This window comes from Gopherus evgoodei, chromosome 12 (assembly GCF_007399415.2).
Source record: "Gopherus evgoodei ecotype Sinaloan lineage chromosome 12, rGopEvg1_v1.p, whole genome shotgun sequence".
NCBI lineage: Eukaryota > Metazoa > Chordata > Testudines > Testudinidae > Gopherus > Gopherus evgoodei.
In genome coordinates this window covers 5,378,311-5,384,333 of record NC_044333.1, presented here as the reverse complement: position 1 = coordinate 5,384,333, position 6,023 = coordinate 5,378,311, and positions in this window count along the sequence as shown.

Below are 6,023 nucleotides of genomic sequence, written 5' to 3'. Positions count from 1 at the left end.
CTTTGGGCCCTCAGTACTGAGACGTCCCTGAGGGACTCCCCAGGATTTGCCCCACTAATGTTACATGAATTGTTTCAAAATCTTGTGTGTCCAAATTTTTCATCCAAAAAATTTACAGAAAATTTAGAATAAAATTAAAAACATCCATTTTGTGTGTGTGTGTGTGTGTGCGCATGCACGCGTGTGCGATTGTAGAAGGGGTGTATGTGTGTAGAAGGCTGGGTGGATTTGGGTGTAGAAGGGGGGGTGTAGAAGGCTGTGTGTATAAGTGTGGAATGGGGTCTGTGTAGAAGGGATGTGTGTGTGTGTGTGTGTGTGTGTGTGTGTGTGTGTGTGTGTGTGTGTGTGTGTGATACACACAGACAGGAGTCTTCTCCACCTCCCTGACTTACCCATTGTGGAGCAGCGTGGAGACCATGGGGCCTGCCCTCCGTGGGCAGTAGCAGCGTGGTCTGGCTGCTGTGTTGCAGAACAGCCCCTGCTGAGCTGCCGAGAGCCTGGGCTGTGCAGGACAAGTTAGTGTCCCAGAGACACCAGCGCTGTGCAGGGCCGGATCCTTGCTGCCTCAGTGCCCTGCTCCGTGGGGTAACGGAGGGCTCCACTCGGTAGTGCCAGCCTGCAGTCGCTGCATTCCCATGGCCGTGACCTGTGGTGGGGCTGGCCAGGGCTGTCAGGGGAGGGGAGCTGTCCCCAGCCCTCGGTGGGGGTCAGCTCAGGGAGAGGTGAGCGCCCACTCTGGGTGTCCCTGCTTTTGGGAGACCAAGGGCTGGTTTCCAGGTCAGCCGAGAGCCCTTGGCTGCAGCGGGAGACTGGGGACGGTGTGTGCAGTGCAGTCATTCTGCCCTCTGCTCTCCCTCCCCCCCGGCCGTCCCCCTGCGGCTCTCCCCTCCCCCCGCGCCTCCTGGCCTGATCTGGTGCTCTGATAAAAGAAAAGGCTGTTTGCTCGAGGTGCAGAAGGGATCCCAGCCGGACCTGCCATGGGGAGCGCAGGCTTCAGGGCTCCGCTGCTCGCGCTGGCGCTGCTGCTGCTCCCGCAGCCCACAGCCCACTTCTGGCTTTTCAACGTGCTCTTCCCTCCCAGTGCCACGCCAGAAGCAACCCCCTCCAACAGCACCCCGCCCGTGGTACTCGGTAAGGTCACCCCGGCACGGCAGCATGGAGACGCTCCCCATCCCCAGGGGCTCTGCTTGAGCATTGGGGGCAGCCTGCACCTCGTGCTTGGAGAGCTTTGGGGGAGAAGGAGCAGGTCAAGGAGCCCGGCCTGGCCAGCACAGGACAATCCTTTGGAAGGATTGTTTCATTCCCATGCCAGGTGCTGCAGCCACCGAGCAGGCAGGTCTCTGCCCTGGGACACAGCGTGGGGACAGGACAGAGAACTGGTGCGGGGCCTTCCTTGTGCTTTTCTTTCTCTCCTGCTGCTCAGTTATTCATCGGTCCCTCTTCATCCCCTGCACCCCCAGCCTGTCCCTCTTCCTGAGCCACTGCCTGCACTGCGCCCCCGGCCTGTCCCTCTTCCTGAGCCACTGCCTGCACTGCGCCCCTGGCCTGTCCCACTTCCTGAGCCACTGCCTACACTGTGCCCCCAGCCTGTCGCTCTTCCTCCACTGCGCCCCCGGCCTGTCCCTCTTCCTGAACTGCTCCCCATGCCGCACCCCATTCCTGTCTCTGTCCCGGAGCCACTTATAGGTTCATAGAATATCAGGGTTGGAAGGGATCTCAGGAGGTATCTAGTCCCACCCCCTGCTCAAAGCAGGACCAACCTCAACTAAATCATCCCAGCCAGGGCTTTGTCAAGCCGGGCCTTAAAAACCTCTAAGGAAGGAGATTCCACCACCACCCTAGGGAACCCGTCCCAGTGCTTCACCGCCCTCCTAGTGAAATAGTGTTTTCTAATAGCCAACCTAAACCTCCCCCACTGCAACTTGACACCATTGCTCCTTGTTCTGTCATCTGCCACCACTGAGAATAGTCTCGATCCATCCTCTTTGGAACCCCACTTCAGGTAGTTGAAGGCTGCTATCAAATCCCCCCTCACTCTTCTCTTCTGCCGACCAAACAATCCCAGTTCCCTCAGCCTCTCCTCATAAGTCATGTGCCCCAGCCCCCCTATCATTTTCGTTGCCCTCCGCAGGACTCTCTCCAATTTGTCCACATCCTTTCTGCAGTGGGTGGTCCAAAACTGGAGCAATACTCCAGGTGTAGCTTCACCAGTGCCGAACAGAGGGGAATAATCATCTTGATCTGCTGGCAATGCTCCTACTAATACAGCCCAATATACCATTAGCCTTCTTGGCAACAAGTGCACATTGTTGATTCATATCCAGCTTCTAGTCCACTGTAACCCCTAGGTCCTTTTCTGCAGAACTGCTGCCTAGCCACTCAGTCCCTAATCTGTAGCAGTGCATGGGATTCTTCCGTCCTAAGTGTAGGTCTCTGCACTTGTCCTTGTTGAACCTCATCAGATTTCTTTAGTCCAATCTTCCAATTTGTGTAGGTCACTCTGGACCCTATCTCTTCCCTCCAGTATATCTACCTCTCCCACTCTCCATGGTATGCCATGCAGTAGAGAGAAAACAGCTCTATTACTGACCTCCCTAGCACACATACCTGCCTGGTCAGTCACAACTGTGTTTATGCCAATGTGAGCCCCACACTGACAGCGAGGCCACCGTTTCTTGGCAGGAAAGGCGTTTGGCACCTGGCCCAGATCCTCATCGGTATTTAGGCACCTTTGTGGCTCTGGGCCTTTCTTCCCCTCCATTCGCTCATCTGCACTAGTGGCACATCCATTACAGGCCCAGGGTGGTGTCTCTGACTGGTTACGATGAGGTTCCAGATGTCACTCACAGCAGGGATTGTATGTCTCTGGTTCGTGTGAAGAAGAGCATGTCTCTCCCCAGGATTTACTGCCCGGGTTAGCTGCGTAAAGTTGGAACTTTCTGTGGATTGTCAGCTAGGTTGATTCCTCCATTGATTAATAATGGGAGTGTTAAGAAATCCTGGCCGTCTTTCCCCTTTTCCGACTTTCTTTCACCAGCAAGTGGCTGGTTTCCTATTCATGTTGTCCAAACTCTTGGTGCGCTCATGATAAAAGTGCACTTGCAGAAATGATGGCACAATTAAGCAAACTGATTAGTGGTTGTTTCCTGTCACTGGAAACCCTTAAATTCAATTTTCCCTTACACAAAAGTGGCTGCAATTTCGCATAATTTACATGCGGTCCAACATTTCCCATTGGTTTTGTAGCTACTCTGGCTCTCAGTAGAAAGACAAGGTGGGTGAGGTAAATTATCTTCTATTGGACCAACTTCTGTTGGTGAGAGAGACAAGCTTTCCAGCTTACTCAGCAGAGACGGCTACTGGGGGCGAATGCCCCCTAGTGGTTACTGTCTCCCATAGTTTCCAATGGAGCTGATGCCATGGGCAACCTCAGGGAAGAAGGCTGCCATGTCTCTAAACTACTTATAAGGCCTCTACTTCCAGAGCATCTGTGCACCTCATAATCGGGGGAAGGGATGCCATTAGCCCCATTGTACAGATGGAGAACTGAGGCACACAGCAAGTGACCTAGATCACCCAGAAAGTCAGTGGCAGAGAAGTGACTGAAACCCTAGGGGTCACTGTTCTTTGCTGTATTTTGCACCTGCACTGACAGTTTTAACTGTAAAAGCTGTTTTCTCCATTTGTTAATTATACGGATGTTGGCGTTTGTTTGTTTTTAAGAAAACGGGCAACCAGAAATTCCGTCACGTAGCCAGCAGGGTTTGAACCCTCAATTTTCACATCCCCCGCACAGAGCTCTTGCATCTGAACTAAAGGGGTACACATCAGGTGGATCCCAGGGGGCCTGGTCCCACAGTTTGCCAGTGGGTTACACAGGTATTTGATAGACAGCAGTAGAGTGCTGGGACTCAGGACCCTTGGGTTCCAGTCCTGGCTCTGTGTTCTAGTGGTTTGAAGTTACAGTGATTAAAGACAGCACAGCCAAGCACATAGATTTGGCACATTTGGTCTGAAAGGCAGTATGGTGGCAATTTGGATCTGTCCTACTAGAAAACTGGAGCTGGATTCTCCAGCTAACCAAGTTCACTTGTGCCAGGCTCTGCTATTCCTTTCTCCACTGGTGTAACGTGCCAGAGCCGGGCACTAGGCAAGAGGAGTTGTGTAGGACAGCATTCGGTGACAGAAGAGTTGGCCTGGACCTAGGAAAGAGGCGGCAGCTGTACAAATGGAAAGAGGTCTTGCAGCCACTGACAGCATGTTATCGCATCTGATGACAGGTAGCCCTATCTGTCCCATGGGGGCTCTGCTCCAGTCAGGGCCAGGGGCCTGTGGTTAATTACACCTTATTTCCAGTCTGAATGTGTCTAGTTTCAGTTTCCAGGCAGTGGAATTTGTTCTGCCTTTGGTTGCTAGATCAAAGAGCCCTCTGGGATCAGAAATCTCCTTCCCACACGGGTACTTATAGACCATGATCAAATCACCTCTTCACCTTCTCTTATAGATTGAAATACTTGAGTCTCTCACTCTCAGGCAGGTTTTTCCAGACCTCAGATCATTCGAATGGCTACGCTCTGAACCCTTGCCTGTTTTTCAACATCCTTTTTGAAGTGTGGACAATCACTGGACACAGAATCCAGTAATGGTCCCAGCGGTGGCATATACAGAGGTAACATCACCTCCCTACCCCGCCCTGCATGTGCGGCACTTACCCTCTTAGCCAAAGTCTCGCCCACCCCTAGCTTGGAAGGAGCATTCCCACGCTCCACAAGGGAAGCCAGCTGGAGAGGCCTGCCTCGTCATGTCGCCCAGTGGGACTGGGCTGGCATTTTTCATGGAAGCTGCTGCACTGTTTGTTCTCACACTGCTGCTGGACTCTGCACTGTTTGTCCAACCCCATGCACAGCCGGGAGGGGCTGTGTTTGATGAGTCACGTTGTCCCAGGGCAGAGATCGGCTTGAGTTGGAGAGGTGAGAACATCCGACTGGAAGAGAAATGCTGGGTCACTGAATCCAGTCCCTGCTATCACAGGCAGCCTCATCATATCATCTCACTCATAAAGCTCAGCTTCAAACCAGCCCCTCTCAGCTCCCCTTTGGCTAGGTGAGCCAAACTCTTCCAGTCTCCTCTCATACGACAGGCCCTGCATTCCCCGATCATCCTAGTAGCTCTTCTCTGCACCTGTTCCAGTTTGAATTCATCTTTCCTGAACACAGGTGACCAGACCAGCACACACTATTCCAGATGAGGCCTTACCAGTGCCTTGTACAATGGCATTAATACTTCCCTATCTCTCCTGGAAATGCCTTGCCCGATACATCCTAGAACAGCCTGTCTCTGCAGACAGGGTGTGGGAAGAAAGCCCTCAGTCTGTGGTCATGTGTGTCAGAAAAGCCACCCCTGGGATGCTGTTATCTCCCCTGAGGGGATGGCATGTGAGTGGCATGTTCCATGTATTTGACATGTACTGACATGAGAGAAAACACCATTCTGAGCTCCCTATGTGAGCAGTATGTGGGAGGCGTGTTGGAAGCATATGATCAGCATATGGGAGGTGAGTGGGCAGTGTTTGGGAGGTGCCTGGGTGTCATGTGAAGGCCGTGTAAGACATGTTTGGGCAACATGCCAGTGGTGTGTGGATGGTGTGTGGGCAGTGTGTGGCTGGCATGTGGGAGGCTTGTGGATGGCATGCTGCCTCTGAGCAAGTTTTGTGTGTGTGTGTGTGTGTGTAGAGAAGGGTTGTATGCCCTGTCTCCGGTGGGGAGGCAGAGAGATGCAGTGACTGGGGGCCCAGCCTGCCCTAGTGAGTCCGGTACAGGCTAGGCAGGAGGGTTGTGTGCCCATTATGTACAGTTCAGAACTCTGAGCCTGCTGTCAGACTTGCTCAGAGGAGACGGGGCAGCTGTTTGAGGCCAGCAGTGTGCTCCAAGATCTACACCAGGGGTCCCACTCCAGAAAGGGACTATTTTTAAATGCTATGGCCTGGTTGGAGCATTTGAGGAGACAGATGAGAGGGGAAACTG